Source organism: Fistularia commersonii, chromosome 24 (assembly GCF_037954325.1).
Source record: "Fistularia commersonii isolate RoL2024-O1a breed Wild chromosome 24, RoL_Fcom_v1.0, whole genome shotgun sequence".
Taxonomy (NCBI): Eukaryota; Metazoa; Chordata; class Actinopteri; order Syngnathiformes; family Fistulariidae; genus Fistularia; species Fistularia commersonii.
In genome coordinates, this window is record NC_141307.1 from 14,816,675 (window position 1) to 14,837,318 (window position 20,644).

Below are 20,644 nucleotides of genomic sequence, written 5' to 3' on the forward strand. Positions count from 1 at the left end.
GTTTATCATTTTTTCAATACTTTATGATTTTCACTTTCCTTTGAACGTAAGTGACCTTAGACATTTTCGGTCAAAATTTTCATGAATCCATATACTGTGACATTTTACTAACTTTTCACTTTTCCTAATATTTTTCACTTTGTCAATCTTTTTTTTAATACTTTTAGATTTTCACTTTCCTTTGAACGTAAGTGACCTTACACATTTTTGGTCAAAATTTTCATGAATACATGTACTGTGACATTTTACTAACTTTTCACTTTTCCTAATATTTTTCACTTTGTCAATCATTTTTTCAATACTTTAAGATTTTCATATTTTTTCCGATATTAGTTAACTTAGACATTTTTGGTTAAAATTTTCATGAATACACTTACTGTGAAACTTTACTAACTTTTCCCTTTTCCTAATATTTTACACTTTGTCAATCATTTTTTCAATAATTTATGATTTTCACATTTTTTTGAACGTTAGTGACCTTAGACATTTTTGGTCAAAATTTTCATAAATACATGTACTGTGACATTTTACAAACTTTTCACTTTTCCTAATAGTTTTCACTTTGTCAGCATTTTTTTCAATACTATATGATTTTCACATTTTTTCGAACGTTAGTGACCTTTGACATATTTGGTCAAAATTTTCATGAATTCATGTACTTTGATATTTTACTAATTTTTCACTTTTCCCAATATTTTTCACTTTGTCAACCATTTTTTCAATACTTTATGATTTTCACATTTTTTTGAACGTTAGTGACCTTAGACATTTTTGGTCAAAATTTTCATAAATACATGTACTGTGACATTTTACAAACTTTTCACTTTTCCTAATAGTTTTCACTTTGTCAGCATTTTTTTCAATACTATATGATTTTCACATTTTTTCGAACGTTAGTGACCTTTGACATATTTGGTCAAAATTTTCATGAATTCATGTACTTTGATATTTTACTAATTTTTCACTTTTCCCAATATTTTTCACTTTGTCAACCATTTTTTCAATACTTTATGATTTTCACATTTTTTGAACGTTAGTGACCTTAGACATTTTTGGTCAAATTTTCATGAATACATATACTCTGACATGTTACTAACTTTTCACTTTTCCTAATATTTTTCACTTTGTCAACCATTTTTTCAATACTTTATGATTTTCACATTCTTTTGAACGAAAGTGACCTTTGACATTTTTGGTCAAAACTTTCATGAATACATGTACTGTGACATTTTTTTCACTTTTCCCAATATTTTTCACTTTGTCAGCATTTTTTTCAATACTTTCTGATTTTCACATTTTTTCGAACGTTAATGACCTTAGACATTTTCTGTCAAAATTTCATGAATACATATACTCTGACATGTTACTAACTTTTCACATTTAATTAACATCTGGAAGCATCTGGAAGTCTGCTTGAGGCCGGCTCTCAGCAGTTACTGTCCGGACTCTGCATCCCTGGCTAATTCCATTCAGTACAAGTCATCGGAGTAATCTAATGACAAAAAAAATGTACAAAGTTGTAATGTGCAATATAGGTTGATGCAGTACTGCGAGGAACACCAGCATATACTGTACATATAAAAATGATTCTCAATATAATTGTTTTATGATTTTCACATTTTTTCTAACGTTAGTGACCTTTGACTTTTTTGGTCAAAATTTTAATGAATACATGTACTGTGATATTTCACTAATTTTTCACTTTTCCCAATATGTTTCACTTTGTCAGCAATTTTTTCAATACTTTATGATTTTCACATTTTTTTGAACGTTACTGACCTTAGACATTTTTGGTCAAAATTTTCCTTAATACATTTACTTTGACATTTTACAAACTTTTCACTTTTCCTAATATTTTTCACTTTGTCAACCATTTTTTTCAATACTATATGATTTTCACATTTTTTTGAACGTTAGTGACCTTTGACATTTTTGGTCAAAATTTTCATTAATACATATACTTTGACATTTTACAAACTTTTCACTTTTCCTAGTAGTTTTCACTTTGTCTACCATTTTATCAATACTTTATGATTTTCAGATATTTTTCCGATATTAGTTAACTTAGACATTTTATGGTTAAAATCTTCGTGAATACACGTACTGTGACACTTTACTAACTTTTCACTGTTCCTAATATTTTTCACATGGTTTATCATTTTTTCAATACTTTATGATTTTCACTTTCCTTTGAACGTAAGTGACCTTAGACATTTTCGGTCAAAATTTTCATGAATCCATATACTGTGACATTTTACTAACTTTTCACTTTTCCTAATATTTTTCACTTTGTCAATCTTTTTTTTAATACTTTTAGATTTTCACTTTCCTTTGAACGTAAGTGACCTTACACATTTTTGGTCAAAATTTTCATGAATACATGTACTGTGACATTTTACTAACTTTTCACTTTTCCTAATATTTTTCACTTTGTCAATCATTTTTTCAATACTTTAAGATTTTCATATTTTTTCCGATATTAGTTAACTTAGACATTTTTGGTTAAAATTTTCATGAATACACGTACTGTGAAACTTTACTAACTTTTCCCTTTTCCTAATATTTTACACTTTGTCAATCATTTTTTCAATAATTTATGATTTTCACATTTTTTTGAACGTTAGTGACCTTAGACATTTTTGGTCAAAATTTTCATAAATACATGTACTGTGACATTTTACAAACTTTTCACTTTTCCTAATAGTTTTCACTTTGTCAGCATTTTTTTCAATACTATATGATTTTCACATTTTTTCGAACGTTAGTGACCTTTGACATATTTGGTCAAAATTTTCATGAATTCATGAACTTTGATATTTTACTAATTTTTCACTTTTCCCAATATTTTTCACTTTGTCAACCATTTTTTCAATACTTTATGATTTTCACATTTTTTTGAACGTTAGTGACCTTTGACTTTTTTGGTCAAAATTTTAATGAATACATGTACTGTGATATTTTACTAATTTTTCACTTTTCCCAATATGTTTCACTTTGTCAGCAATTTTTTCAATACTTTATGATTTTCACATTTTTTTGAACGTTACTGACCTTAGACATTTTTGGTCAAAATTTTCCTTAATACATTTACTTTGACATTTTACAAACTTTTCACTTTTCCTAATATTTTTCACTTTGTCAACCATTTTTTCAGTACTATATGATTTTCACATTTTTTTGAACGTTAGTGACCTTTGACATTTTTGGTCAAAATTTTCATTAATACATATACTTTGACATTTTACAAACTTTTCACTTTTCCTAGTAGTTTTCACTTTGTCTACCATTTTATCAATACTTTATGATTTTCATATTTTTTTCCGATATTAGTTAACTTAGACATTTTATGGTTAAAATCTTCGTGAATACACGTACTGTGACACTTTACTAACTTTTCACTGTTCCTAATATTTTTCACATGGTCAATCATTTTTTCAATACTTTATGATTTTCACTTTCCTTTGAACGTAAGTGACCTTACACATTTTCGGTCAAAATTTTCATGAATCCATATACTGTGACATTTTACTAACTTTTCACTTTTCCTAATATTTTTCACTTTGTCAATCTTTTTTTTAATACTTTTAGATTTTCACTCTCCTTTGAACGTAAGTGACCTTACACATTTTTGGTCAAAATTTTCATGAATACATGTACTGTGACATTTTACTAACTTTTCACTTTTCCTAATATTTTTCACTTTGTCAATCATTTTTTCAATACTTTAAGATTTTCATATTTTTTCCGATATTAGTTAACTTAGACATTTTTGGTTAAAATTTTCATGAATACACTTACTGTGAAACTTTACTAACTTTTCCCTTTTCCTAATATTTTACACTTTGTCAATCATTTTTTCAATAATTTATGATTTTCACATTTTTTTGAACGTTAGTGACCTTAGACATTTTTGGTCAAAATTTTCATAAATACATGTACTGTGACATTTTACAAACTTTTCACTTTTCCTAATAGTTTTCACTTTGTCAGCATTTTTTTCAATACTATATGATTTTCACATTTTTTCGAACGTTAGTGACCTTTGACATATTTGGTCAAAATTTTCATGAATTCATGTACTTTGATATTTTACTAATTTTTCACTTTTCCCAATATTTTTCACTTTGTCAACCATTTTTTCAATACTTTATGATTTTCACATTTTTTTGAACGTTAGTGACCTTAGACATTTTTGGTCAAAATTTTCATAAATACATGTACTGTGACATTTTACAAACTTTTCACTTTTCCTAATAGTTTTCACTTTGTCAGCATTTTTTTCAATACTATATGATTTTCACATTTTTTCGAACGTTAGTGACCTTTGACATATTTGGTCAAAATTTTCATGAATTCATGTACTTTGATATTTTACTAATTTTTCACTTTTCCCAATATTTTTCACTTTGTCAACCATTTTTTCAATACTTTATGATTTTCACATTTTTTGAACGTTAGTGACCTTAGACATTTTTGGTCAAATTTTCATGAATACATATACTCTGACATGTTACTAACTTTTCACTTTTCCTAATATTTTTCACTTTGTCAACCATTTTTTCAATACTTTATGATTTTCACATTCTTTTGAACGAAAGTGACCTTTGACATTTTTGGTCAAAACTTTCATGAATACATGTACTGTGACATTTTTTTCACTTTTCCCAATATTTTTCACTTTGTCAGCATTTTTTTCAATACTTTCTGATTTTCACATCTTTTCGAACGTTAGTGACCTTAGACATTTTCTGTCAAAATTTCATGAATACATATACTCTGACATGTTACTAACTTTTCACATTTGATTAACATCTGGAAGCATCTGGAAGTCTGCTTGAGGCCGGCTCTCAGCAGTTACTGTCCGGACTCTGCATCCCTGGCTAATTCCATTCAGTACAAGTCATCGGAGTAATCTAATGACAAAAAAAATGTACAAAGTTGTAATGTGCAATATAGGTTGATGCAGTATTGCGAGGAACACCAGCATATACTGTACATATAAAAATGATTCTCAATATAATTGTTTTATGATTTTCACATTTTTTCTAACGTTAGTGACCTTTGACTTTTTTGGTCAAAATTTTAATGAATACATGTACTGTGATATTTTACTAATTTTTCACTTTTCCCAATATGTTTCACTTTGTCAGCAATTTTTTCAATACTTTATGATTTTCACATTTTTTTGAACGTTACTGACCTTAGACATTTTTGGTCAAAATTTTCCTTAATACATTTACTTTGACATTTTACAAACTTTTCACTTTTCCTAGTAGTTTTCACTTTGTCTACCATTTTATCAATACTTTATGATTTTCATATTTTTTTCCGATATTAGTTAACTTAGACATTTTATGGTTAAAATCTTCGTGAATACACGTACTGTGACACTTTACTAACTTTTCACTGTTCCTAATATTTTTCACATGGTTTATCATTTTTTCAATACTTTATGATTTTCACTTTCCTTTGAACGTAAGTGACCTTAGACATTTTCGGTCAAAATTTTCATGAATCCATATACTGTGACATTTTACTAACTTTTCACTTTTCCTAATATTTTTCACTTTGTCAATCTTTTTTTTAATACTTTTAGATTTTCACTTTCCTTTGAACGTAAGTGACCTTACACATTTTTGGTCAAAATTTTCATGAATACATGTACTGTGACATTTTACTAACTTTTCACTTTTCCTAATATTTTTCACTTTGTCAATCATTTTTTCAATACTTTAAGATTTTCATATTTTTTCCGATATTAGTTAACTTAGACATTTTTGGTTAAAATTTTCATAAATACATGTACTGTGACATTTTACAAACTTTTCACTTTTCCTAATATTTTTCACTTTGTCAATCATTTTTTCAATACTTTAAGATTTTCATATTTTTTCCGATATTAGTTAACTTAGACATTTTTGGTTAAAATTTTCATGAATACACTTACTGTGAAACTTTACTAACTTTTCCCTTTTCCTAATATTTTACACTTTGTCAATCATTTTTTCAATAATTTATGATTTTCACATTTTTTTGAACGTTAGTGACCTTAGACATTTTTGGTCAAAATTTTCATAAATACATGTACTGTGACATTTTACAAACTTTTCACTTTTCCTAATAGTTTTCACTTTGTCAGCATTTTTTTCAATACTATATGATTTTCACATTTTTTCGAACGTTAGTGACCTTTGACATATTTGGTCAAAATTTTCATGAATTCATGTACTTTGATATTTTACTAATTTTTCACTTTTCCCAATATTTTTCACTTTGTCAACCATTTTTTCAATACTTTATGATTTTCACATTTTTTTGAACGTTAGTGACCTTAGACATTTTTGGTCAAAATTTTCATAAATACATGTACTGTGACATTTTACAAACTTTTCACTTTTCCTAATAGTTTTCACTTTGTCAGCATTTTTTTCAATACTATATGATTTTCACATTTTTTCGAACGTTAGTGACCTTTGACATATTTGGTCAAAATTTTCATGAATTCATGTACTTTGATATTTTACTAATTTTTCACTTTTCCCAATATTTTTCACTTTGTCAACCATTTTTTCAATACTTTATGATTTTCACATTTTTTGAACGTTAGTGACCTTAGACATTTTTGGTCAAATTTTCATGAATACATATACTCTGACATGTTACTAACTTTTCACTTTTCCTAATATTTTTCACTTTGTCAACCATTTTTTCAAAACTTTATGATTTTCACATTCTTTTGAACGAAAGTGACCTTTGACATTTTTGGTCAAAACTTTCATGAATACATGTACTGTGACATTTTTTTCACTTTTCCCAATATTTTTCACTTTGTCAGCATTTTTTTCAATACTTTCTGATTTTCACATTTTTTCGAACGTTAATGACCTTAGACATTTTCTGTCAAAATTTCATGAATACATATACTCTGACATGTTACTAACTTTTCACATTTGATTAACATCTGGAAGCATCTGGAAGTCTGCTTGAGGCCGGCTCTCAGCAGTTACTGTCCGGACTCTGCATCCCTGGCTAATTCCATTCAGTACAAGTCATCGGAGTAATCTAATGACAAAAAAAATGTACAAAGTTGTAATGTGCAATATAGGTTGATGCAGTACTGCGAGGAACACCAGCATATACTGTACATATAAAAATGATTCTCAATATAATTGTTTTATGATTTTCACATTTTTTCTAACGTTAGTGACCTTTGACTTTTTTGGTCAAAATTTTAATGAATACATGTACTGTGATATTTCACTAATTTTTCACTTTTCCCAATATGTTTCACTTTGTCAGCAATTTTTTCAATACTTTATGATTTTCACATTTTTTTGAACGTTACTGACCTTAGACATTTTTGGTCAAAATTTTCCTTAATACATTTACTTTGACATTTTACAAACTTTTCACTTTTCCTAATATTTTTCACTTTGTCAACCATTTTTTCAATACTATATGATTTTCACATTTTTTTGAACGTTAGTGACCTTTGACATTTTTGGTCAAAATTTTCATTAATACATATACTTTGACATTTTACAAACTTTTCACTTTTCCTAGTAGTTTTCACTTTGTCTACCATTTTATCAATACTTTATGATTTTCAGATATTTTTCCGATATTAGTTAACTTAGACATTTTATGGTTAAAATCTTCGTGAATACACGTACTGTGACACTTTACTAACTTTTCACTGTTCCTAATATTTTTCACATGGTTTATCATTTTTTCAATACTTTATGATTTTCACTTTCCTTTGAACGTAAGTGACCTTAGACATTTTCGGTCAAAATTTTCATGAATCCATATACTGTGACATTTTACTAACTTTTCACTTTTCCTAATATTTTTCACTTTGTCAATCTTTTTTTTAATACTTTTAGATTTTCACTTTCCTTTGAACGTAAGTGACCTTACACATTTTTGGTCAAAATTTTCATGAATACATGTACTGTGACATTTTACTAACTTTTCACTTTTCCTAATATTTTTCACTTTGTCAATCATTTTTTCAATACTTTAAGATTTTCATATTTTTTCCGATATTAGTTAACTTAGACATTTTTGGTTAAAATTTTCATGAATACACGTACTGTGAAACTTTACTAACTTTTCCCTTTTCCTAATATTTTACACTTTGTCAATCATTTTTTCAATAATTTATGATTTTCACATTTTTTTGAACGTTAGTGACCTTAGACATTTTTGGTCAAAATTTTCATAAATACATGTACTGTGACATTTTACAAACTTTTCACTTTTCCTAATAGTTTTCACTTTGTCAGCATTTTTTTCAATACTATATGATTTTCACATTTTTTCGAACGTTAGTGACCTTTGACATATTTGGTCAAAATTTTCATGAATTCATGAACTTTGATATTTTACTAATTTTTCACTTTTCCCAATATTTTTCACTTTGTCAACCATTTTTTCAATACTTTATGATTTTCACATTTTTTTGAACGTTAGTGACCTTAGACATATTTGTTCAAAATTTTCATAAATACATGTACTGTGACATTTTACAAACTTTTCACTTTTCCTAATAGTTTTCACTTTGTCAGCATTTTTTTCAATACTATATGATTTTCACATTTTTTCGAACGTTAGTGACCTTTGACATATTTGGTCAAAATTTTCATGAATTCATGTACTCTGACATGTTACTAACTTTTCACTTTTCCCAATATTTTTCACTTTGTCAACCATTTTTTCAATACTTTATGATTTTCACATTTTTTGAACGTTAGTGACCTTAGACATTTTTGGTCAAATTTTCATGAATACATATACTCTGACATGTTACTAACTTTTCACTTTTCCTAATATTTTTCACTTTGTCAACCATTTTTTCAATACTTTATGATTTTCACATTCTTTTGAACGAAAGTGACCTTTGACATTTTTGGTCAAAACTTTCATGAATACATGTACTGTGACATTTTTTTCACTTTTCCCAATATTTTTCACTTTGTCAGCATTTTTTTCAATACTTTATGATTTTCACATTTTTTCGAACGTTAGTGACCTTAGACATTTTCTGTCAAAATTTCATGAATACATATACTCTGACATGTTACTAACTTTTCACATTTGATTAACATCTGGAAGCATCTGGAAGTCTGCTTGAGGCCGGCTCTCAGCAGTTACTGTCCGGACTCTGCATCCCTGGCTAATTCCATTCAGTACAAGTCATCGGAGTAAGCTAATGACAAAAAAAATGTACAAAGTTGTATTGTGCAATATAGGTTGATGCAGTACTGCGAGGAACACCAGCATATACTGTACATATAAAAATGATTCTCAATATAATTGTTTTATGATTTTCACATTTTTTCTAACGTTAGTGACCTTTGACTTTTTTGGTCAAAATTTTAATGAATACATGTACTGTGATATTTTACTAATTTTTCACTTTTCCCAATATGTTTCACTTCGTCAGCAATTTTTTCAATACTTTATGATTTTCACATTTTTTTGAACGTTACTGACCTTAGACATTTTTGGTCAAAATTTTCCTTAATACATTTACTTTGACATTTTACAAACTTTTCACTTTTCCTAATATTTTTCACTTTGTCAACCATTTTTTCAATACTATATGATTTTCACATTTTTTTGAACGTTAGTGACCTTTGACATTTTTGGTCAAAATTTTCATTAATACATATACTTTGACATTTTACAAACTTTTCACTTTTCCTAGTAGTTTTCACTTTGTCTACCATTTTATCAATACTTTATGATTTTCACATTTTTTTCCGATATTAGTTAACTTAGACATTTTATGGTTAAAATCTTCGTGAATACACGTACTGTGACACTTTACTAACTTTTCACTGTTCCTAATATTTTTCACATGGTCAATCATTTTTTCAATACTTTATGATTTTCACTTTCCTTTGAACGTAAGTGACCTTTGACATTTTCGGTCAAAATTTTCATGAATCCATATACTGTGACATTTTACTAACTTTTCACTTTTCCCAATATTTTTCACTTCGTCAATCTTTTTTTTTAATACTTTTTGATTTTCACTTTCCTTTGAACGTAAGTGACCTTACACATTTTTGGTCAAAATTTTCATGAATACATGTACTGTGACATTTTACTAACTTTTCACTTTTCCTAATATTTTTCACTTTGTCAATCATTTTTTCAATAATTTATGATTTTCACATTTTTTTGAACGTTAGTGACCTTAGACATTTTTGGTCAAAATTTTCATAAATACATGTACTGTGACATTTTACAAACTTTTCACTTTTCCTAATAGTTTTCACTTTGTCAGCATTTCTTTCAATACTATATGATTTTCACATTTTTTCGAACGTTAGTGACCTTTGACATATTTGGTCAAAATTTTCATGAATTCATGTACTTTGTTTTTTTACTAATTTTTCACTTTTCCCAATATTTTTCACTTTGTCAACCATTTTTTCAATACTTTATGATTTTCACATTTTTTTTGAACGTTAGTGACCTCAGACATTTTTGGTCAAAATTTTCATAAATACATGTACTGTGACATTTTACAAACTTTTCACTTTTCCTAATAGTTTTCACTTTGTCAGCATTTTTTTCAATACTATATGATTTTCACATTTTTTCGAACGTTAGTGACCTTTGACATATTTGGTCAAAATTTTCATGAATTCATGTACTTTGATATTTTACTAATTTTTCACTTTTCCCAGTATTTTTCACTTTTTCAACCATTTTTTCAATACTTTATGATTTTCACATTTTTTGAACGTTAGTGACCTTAGACATTTTTGGTCAAATTTTCATGAATACATATACTCTGACATGTTACTAACTTTTCACTTTTCCTAATATTTTTCACTTTGTCAACCATTTTTTCAATACTTTATGATTTTCACATTCTTTTGAACGAAAGTGACCTTTGACATTTTTGGTCAAAACTTTCATGAATACATGTACTGTGACATTTTTTTAACTTTTCCCAATATTTTTCACTTTTTCAGCATTTTTTTCAATACTTTATGATTTTCACATTTTTTTGAACGTTAGTGACCCTAGACATTTTCTGTCAAAATTTCATGAATACATATACTCTGACATGTTACTAACTTTTCACATTTGATTAACATCTGGAAGCATCTGGAAGTCTGCTTGAGGCCGGCTCTCAGCAGTTACTGTCCGGACTCTGCATCCCTGGCTAATTCCATTCAGTACAAGTCATCAGAGTAAGCTAATGACAAAAAAAATGTACAAAGTTGTATTGTGCAATATAGGTTGATGCAGTACTGCGAGGAACACCAGCATATACTGTACATATAAAAATGATTCTCAATATAATTGTTTTATAATTTTCACATTTTTTCTAACGTTAGTGACCTTTGACTTTTTTGGTCAAAATTTTCATGAATACATGTACTGTGATATTTTACTAATTTTTCACTTTTCCCAATATGTTTCACTTTGTCAGCAATTTTTTCAATACTTTATGATTTTCACATTTTTTTGAACGTTACTGACCTTAGACATTTTTGGTCAAAATTTTCCTTAATACATTTACTTTGACATTTTACAAACTTTTCACTTTTCCTAATATTTTTCACTTTGTCAACCATTTTTTCAATACTATATGATTTTCACATTTTTTTGAACGTTAGTGACCTTTGACATTTTTGGTCAAAATTTTCATTAATACATATACTTTGACATTTTACAAACTTTTCACTTTTCCTAGTATTTTTCACTTTGTCTACCATTTTATCAATACTTTATGATTTTCATATTTTTTTCCGATATTAGTTAACTTAGACATTTTATGGTTAAAATCTTCGTGAATACACGTACTGTGACACTTTACTAACTTTTCACTGTTCCTAATATTTTTCACATGGTCAATCATTTTTTCAATACTATATGATTTTCACTTTCCTTTGAACGTAAGTGACCTTAGACATTTTCGGTCAAAATTTTCATGAATCCATATACTGTGAAATTTTACTAACTTTTCACTTTTCCTAATATTTTTCACTTTGTCAATCATTTTTTTAATACTTTTAGATTTTCACTTTCCTTTGAACGTAAGTGACCTTACACATTTTTGGTCAAAATTTTCATGAATACATATACTGTGACATTTTACTAACTTTTCACTTTTCCTAATATTTTTCACTTTGTCAATCATTTTTTCCATTCTTTAAGATTTTCATATTTTTTCCGATATTAGTTAACTTAGACATTTTTGGTTAAAATTTTCATGAATACACGTACTGTGAAACTTTACTAACTTTTCCCTTTTCCTAATATTTTACACTTTGTCAATCATTTTTTCAATAATTTATGATTTTCACATTTTTTCGAACGTTAGTGACCTTAGACATTTTTGGTCAAAATTTTCATAAATACATGTACTGTGAAATTTTACAAACTTTTCACTTTTCCTAATATTTGTCACTTTGTCAGCATTTTTTTCAATACTTTATGATTTTCACATTTTTTTGAACGTTAGTGACCTTAGACATTTTTGGTCAAACTTTTCATAAATACATGTACTGTGACATTTTACAAACTTTTCATTTTTCCTAATAGTTTTCACTTTGTCAGCATTTTTTTCAATACTATATGATTTTCACATTTTTTCGAACGTTAGTGACCTTTGACATATTTGGTCAAAATTTTCATGAATTCATATACTTTGATATTTTACTAATTTTTCACTTTTCCCAAAATTTTTCACTTTGTCAACCATTTTTTCAATACTTTATGATTTTCACATTTTTTGAACGTTAGTGACCTTAGACATTTTTGGTGAAATTTTCATGAATACATATACTCTGACATGTTACTAACTTTTCACTTTTCCTAACATTTTTCACTTTGTCAACCATTTTTTCAATACTTTATGATTTTCACATTCTTTTGAACGAAAGTGACCTCAGACATTTTTGGTCAAAATTTCATTCACATATGTACTCTGACATTTTACTAACTTTTAACTTTCCCAATATTTTTCACTTTGTCAACCATTTTTTCAAAACTTTATGATTTTCAAATTTTTTTGAACGTTAGTGACCTTAGACATTTTTGGCCAAAATTTTCATGAATAAATATACTGTGACATTTTACCAACTTTTCACTTTTCCTAATATTTTTCACTTTGTCAACCATTTTTTCAATACTTTATGATTTTCACATTTTTTCGAACGTTAGTGACCTTAGACATTTTTGGTCAAAATTTTCCTTAATACATTTACTTTGACATTTTACAAACTTTTCACCTTTCCTAATATTTTTCACTTTGTCAACCATTTTTTCAATACTATATGATTTTCACATTTTTTTGAACGTTAGTGACCTTTGACATTTTTGGTCAAAATTTTCATTAATACATATACTTTGACATTTTACAAACTTTTCACTTTTCCTAGTATTTTTCACTTTGTCTACCATTTTATCAATACTTTATGATTTTCAGATATTTTTCCGATATTAGTTAACTTAGACATTTTATGGTTTAAATCTTCGTGAATACACGTACTGTGACACTTTACTAACTTTTCACTGTTCCTAATATTTTTCACATGGTCAATCATTTTTTCAATACTTTATGATTTTCACTTTGCTTTGAACGTAAGTGACCTTAGACATTTTCGGTCAAAATTTTCATGAATCCATATACTGTGACATTTTACTAACTTTTCACTTTTCCTAATATTTTTCACTTTGTCAATCATTTTTTTAATACTTTTAGATTTTCACTTTCCTTTGAACGTAAGTGACCTTACACATTTTTGGTCAAAATGTTCATGAATACATATACTGTCACATTTTACTAACTTTTCACTTTTCCTAATATTTTTCACTTTGTCTACCATTTTATCAATACTTTATGATTTTCAGATATTTTTCCGATATTAGTTAACTTAGACATTTTATGGTTAAAATCTTCGTGAATACACGTACTGTGACACTTTACTAACTTTTCACTGTTCCTAATATTTTTCACATGGTCAATCATTTTTTCAAAACTTTATGATTTTCACTTTGCTTTGAACGTAAGTGACCTTAGACATTTTCGGTCAAAATTTTCATGAATCCATATACTGTGACATTTTACTAACTTTTCACTTTTCCTAATAGTTTTCACTTTGTCAACCATTTTTTCAAAACTTTATGATTTTCAAATTTTTTTGAACGTTAGTGACCTTAGACATTTTTGGTCAAAATTTTCATAAATACATGTACTGTGACATTTTACAAACTTTTCACTTTTCCTAATAGTTTTCACTTTGTCAGCATTTTTTTCAATACTATATGATTTTCACATTTTTTCGAACGTTAGTCACCTTTGACATATTTGGTCAAAATTTTCATGAATTCATGTACTTTGATATTTTACTAATTTTTCACTTTTCCCAATATTTTTCACTTTGTCAACCATTTTTTCAATACTTTATGATTTTCACATTTTTTGAAGTTAGTGACCTTAGACATTTTTGGTCAAATTTTCATGAATACATATACTCTGACATGTTATTAACTTTTAACTTATCCTAATATTTTTCACTTTGTCAACCATTTTTTCAATACTTTATGATTTTCATATTTTTTCCGATATTAGTTAACTTAGACATTTTTAGTTAAAATTTTCGTGAATACACGTACTGTGACATTTTACTAACTTTTCACTTTTCCTAATATTTTTCACTTTGTCAATCATTTTTTCAATACTTTGATTTTCACTTTCCTTTGAACGTAAGTGACCTTTGACATTTTTGGTCAAAATTTCATGAACACATGTACTGTGACATTTTAGTAACTTTTCACTTTTCATAATATTTTTCACTTTGTCAATCGTTTTTTCTATACTATATGATTTTCACATTTTTTTGAACGTTAGTGACCTTTGACATTTTTGGTCAAAATTTTCATTAACACATATACTTTGACATTTTACAAACTTTTCATTTTTCCTAATATTTTTTACTTTGTCAACCATTTTTTCAAAACTTCATGATTTTCACTTTACTTTGAACGTAAGTGACCTTGGACATTTTTGGTCAAAATTTTAATGAATACATATACTGTGACATTTTACTGAATTTTCACATTGTCAATCATTTTTTCAATATTTTATGATTTTCACTTTCTTTTGAACGTAAGTGACCTTATACATTTTTGGTCAAAATTTTCATGACCACATGTACTGTGACATTTTACTAACTTTTCACTTTTCCCAATATTTTTCACTTTGTCAACCATTTTTTCAATACTTTATGATTTTCACATTTTTTGAACGTTCGTGACCTTAGACATTTTCGGTCAAAATTCCATGAACACATGTACTTTGACATTTCACTAACTTTTTACTTTTCATAATATTTTTCACTTTGTCCACCATTTTTTCAATACTTTATGATTTTCACATTTTTTGAACGTTTTCTGACCTCAGACAATTTCGCTCAAAATTTTCATGAATACATATACTGTGACATTTTACTAACTTTTCACTTTGTCAATCATTTTTTCAATATTTTATGATTTTCACTTTACTTTGAACGTAAGTGACCTTGGTCATTTTTGGTCAAAATTTTCATGGACACATGTGATTTGACATTTTACAAACTTTTCACTTTTCGTAATATTTTTCACTTTGTCAATCATTTTTTCAATACTTTATGATTTTCACTTTCTTTTGAACGTAAGTGACCTTATACATTTTTGGTCAAAATTTTCATGAACACATGTACTGTGACATTTTACTAACTTTTCATTTTTCCCAATATTTTTCACTTTGTCAACCATTTTTTCAATACTATATGATTTTCACATTTTTTGAACGTTCGTGACCTTAGACATTTTCGGTCAAAATTTCATGAACACATGTACTGTGACATTTCACTAACTTTTTACTTTTCGTAATATTTTTCACTTTGTCCACCATTTTTTCAATACTTTATGATTTTCACATTTTTTGAACGTTTTCTGACCTTAGACAATTTCGCTCAAAATTTTCATGAATACATACACTGTGACATTTTACTAACTTTTCACTTTGTCAATCATTTTTTCAATATTTTATGATTTTCACTTTACTTTGAACGTAAGTGACCTCGGACATTTTTGGTCAAAATTTTCATTGACACATGTACTGTGACATTTTACAAATTTTTCACTTATCCTAATATTTTTCACTTTGTCAACCATTTTTTCAATACTTGATGATTTTCACTTTCCTTTGAACGTAAGTGACCTTAGACATTTTTGGTCAAAATTTCATGAACACATTTACTGTGACATTTAACTACCTTTTCCCAATATTTTTCACTTTGTCAACAATTTTTTCAATACTTTATGATTTTCACATTTTTTGAACATTAGTGAAAAGTCAACCATTTTTTCAATACTATATGATTTTCACAGTTTTTGAACGTTCGTGACCTTAGACATTTTCGGTCAAAATTTTCATGAATACATATACTTTGACATTTTCCTAATATTTTTCACTTTGTCAATCATTTTTTCAATACTTTATGATTTTCACTTTACTTTGAACGTAAGTGATCTTGGAAATTTTTGGTCAAAATTTTCATGGACACATATACTGTGACATTTTACTAACTTTTCATTTTTCATTTTAATACTTTATGATTTTCATATTTTTTCCGATATTTGTTAACTCAGACATTTTTGGTTAAAATTTTCGTGAATACACGTACTTTAACACTTTACTAACTTTTCACTTTTCCCAATATTTTTCACTTTGTCAACCATTTTTTCAATAATTTATGATTTTCACATTTTTTGAACGTTAGTGACCTTAGACATTTTCGGTCAAAATTTTCATTAATACATATACTTTGACATTTTACAAACTTTTCATTTTTCCTAATATTTTTCACTTTGTCAATCATTTTTTCAAAACTTGATGATTTTCACTATCTTTTGAACATAAGTGACCTCATACTTTTTTGGCCAAAATTTTCATGAACACATGTACTGTGACATTTTACTAACTTTTCATTTTTCCCAATATTTTTCACTTTGTCAACCATTTTTTCAATATTTTATGATTTTCACTGTACTTTGAACATAAGTGACCTTGGACATTTTTGGTCAAAATTTTCATGGACACATGTACTGTGACATTTTACAAACTTTTCACTTTTCCTAATATTTTTCACTTTGTCAACCATTTTTTCAATACTTTATGATTTTCATATTTTTTCCGATATTTGTTAACTTAGACATTTTTGGTCAAAATTTCGTGAATACATATACTGTGACATTTTACTAGCTTTTCACTTTTCCCAATATTTTTCACTTTGTCCACCATTTTTTCAATACTTTATGATTTTCACATTTTTTGAACGTCAGTGACCTCAGACATTTTTGGTCCAAAGTTCATGAACACATGTACTGTGACATTTTACTATCTTTTCATTTTTCCCAATATTTTTCACTTTGTCAAACATTTTTTCAATACTTGATGATTTTCACATTTCTTTGAACGTAAGTGACATTCGACATTTTTGGTCAAAATTTTCATTAATACATATACTTTGACATTTTACAAACTTTTCATTTTTCCTAATATTTTTCACTTTTCAATCATTTTTTCAATACTTGATGATTTTCACATTTTTTGAACTTTCGTGACCTTTGACATTTTCGGTCAAAATTTTCATTAATACATATACTTTGACATTTTACAAACTTTTCATTTTTCCTAATATTTTTCACTTTGTCAATCATTTTTTCGATACTTTATGATTTTCACTTTTTTTTGAACGTAAGTGACCCTAGACATTTTCGGTCAAAATTTTCATGAATACATGTAATGTGACATTTCAATAACTTTTTACTTTTTGTAATATTTTTCACTTTGTCCACCATTTTTTAAATACTTTATGATTTTCACTTTACTTTGAACGTAAGTGACATTGGACATTTTTGGTCAAAATTTTCATGGACACATGTAATGTGACATTTTACAAACTTTTCACTTTTCCTAATATTTTTCAATTTGTCCACCATTTTTTCAATACTTTATGATTTTCATATTTTTTCCGATATTTGTTAACTTAGACATTTTTGGTTAAAATTTTCGTGAATACACGTACTGTGACACTTTACTAACTTTTCACTTTTCCTAATATTTTTCACTTTGTCAATCATTTTTTCAATATTTTATGATTTTCACATTACTTTGAACGTAAGTGATCTTGGACATTTTTGGTCAAAATTTTCATGGACACATGTACTGTGACATTTTACAAACTTTTCACTTTTCCTAATATTTTTCTCTGTCAACCATTTTTTTAATACTTTATGATTTTCATATTTTTTCCGATATTTGTTAACTCAGACATTTTTGGTTAAAATTTTCGTGAATACGCGTACTTTGACACTTTACTAACTTTTCACTTATCCCAATATTTTTCACTTTGTCAACCATTTTGTCAATACTTTATGATTTTCACATTTTTTGAACGTTAGTGACCTTAGACATTTTCGGTAAAAATTTTCATGAATACTTATACTTTGACATTTTACTAACTTTTCACTTTTCCTAATGTTTTTCACTTTGTCAATCATTTTTTCAATACTTTATTATTTTCACTTTCTTTTGAACGTAATTGACCTCAGACATTTTTGGTCAAAATGTCATGAACACATGTACTGTGACATTTTACTAACTTTTCACTTTTCCTAATATTTTTCACTTTGTCAATCATTTTTTCAATACTTTATGGTTTTCACTTTCCTTTGAACCGAAGTGACCTTAAAAATTTTGGGTCAAAATTTCATGAACACATGTACTGTGACATTTTACTTACTTTTCACTTTTCGTAATATTTTTCACTTTGTCAACCATTTTTTCAATACTTTATGATTTTCACATTTTTTGAACGTTAGTGACCTTAGACATTTTCGGTCAAAATTTTCATTAATACATATACTTTGACATTTTACAAACTTTTCATTTTTCCTAATATTTTTCACTTTGTCAATCATTTTTTCAATACTTTATGATTTTCACTTTCCTTTGAACCTAAGTGACCTTAGACATTTTGGGTCAAAATTTTAATGAACACATGTACTGGAACATTTTACAAACTTTTCACTTTTCCTAATATTTTTTACTTTGTCAACCATTTTTTCAATACTTTATGATTTTCATATTTTTTCCGATATTTGTTAACTTAGACATTTTTGGTTAAAATTTTCGTGAATACATATACTGTGACATTTTACTAGCTTTTCACTTTTCCTAATATTTTTCACTTTTTCAATCATTTTTTCAATACTTTATTATTTTCACTTTCTTTTGAACGTAAATGACCTTAGACATTTTTGGTCAAAATTTTAATGAACACATGTAATGTGACATTTTACTAACTTTTCATTTTTCCTAAACTTTTCCCTTTGGTCAATCATTTTTTCAATACTATATGATTTTCACATTTTTTGAACGTTCGTGACCTTAGACATTTTCGGTCAAAATTTTCATGAATACATATACTTTGACATTTTCCCAATATTTTTCACTTTGTCAATCATTTTTTCAATATTTTATGATTTTCACATTACTTTGAACGTAAGCGATCTTGGACATTTTTGGTCATCATTTTCATGGACACATGTACTGTGACATTTTACAAACTTTTCACTTTTCCTAATATTTTTCACTTTGTCAACCATTTTTTTTAATACTTTATGATTTTCATATTTTTTCATATATTTGTTAACTCAGACATTTTTGGTTAAAATTTTCGTGAATACACGTACTTTAACACTTTACTAACTTTTCACTTTTCCCAATATTTTTCACTTTGTCAACCATTTTTTCAATACTTTATGATTTTCACATTTTTTGAACGTTAGTGACCTTAGACATTTTCGGTAAAAATTTTCATGAATACTTATACTTTGACATTTTACTAACTTTTCACTTTTCCTAATGTTTTTCACTTTGTCAATCATTTTTTCAATACTTTATTATTTTCACTTTCTTTTGAACGTAATTGACCTCAGACATTTTTGGTCAAAATGTCATGAACACATGTACTGTGACATTTTACTAACTTTTCACTTTTCCTAATATTTTTCACTTTGTCAACCATTTTTTCAATATTTTATGATTTTCACTTTACTTTGAACGTAAGTGATCTTGAACATGTTTGGTCAAAATTTTCGTGAATACATATACTGTGACATTTTACTAGCTTTTCACTTTTCCTAATATTTTTCACTTTTTCAATCATTTTTTCAATACTTTATGATTTTCACTTTCTTTTGAACGTAAATGACCTTAGACATTTTTGGTCAAAATTTTAATGAACACATGTAATGTGACATTTTACTAACTTTTCATTTTTCCTAAACTTTTCCCTTTGGTCAATCATTTTTTCAATACTTGATGATTTTCACATTTCTTTGAACGTAAGTGACATTCGACATTTTTGGTCAAAATTTTCATTAATACATATACTTTGACATTTTACAAAGTTTTCATTTTTCCTAATATTTTTCACTTTTCAATCATTTTTTCAATACTTGATGATTTTCACATTTTTTGAACTTTTGTGACCTTTGACATTTTCGGTCAAAATTTTCATTAATACATATACATTGACATTTTACAAACTTTTCATTT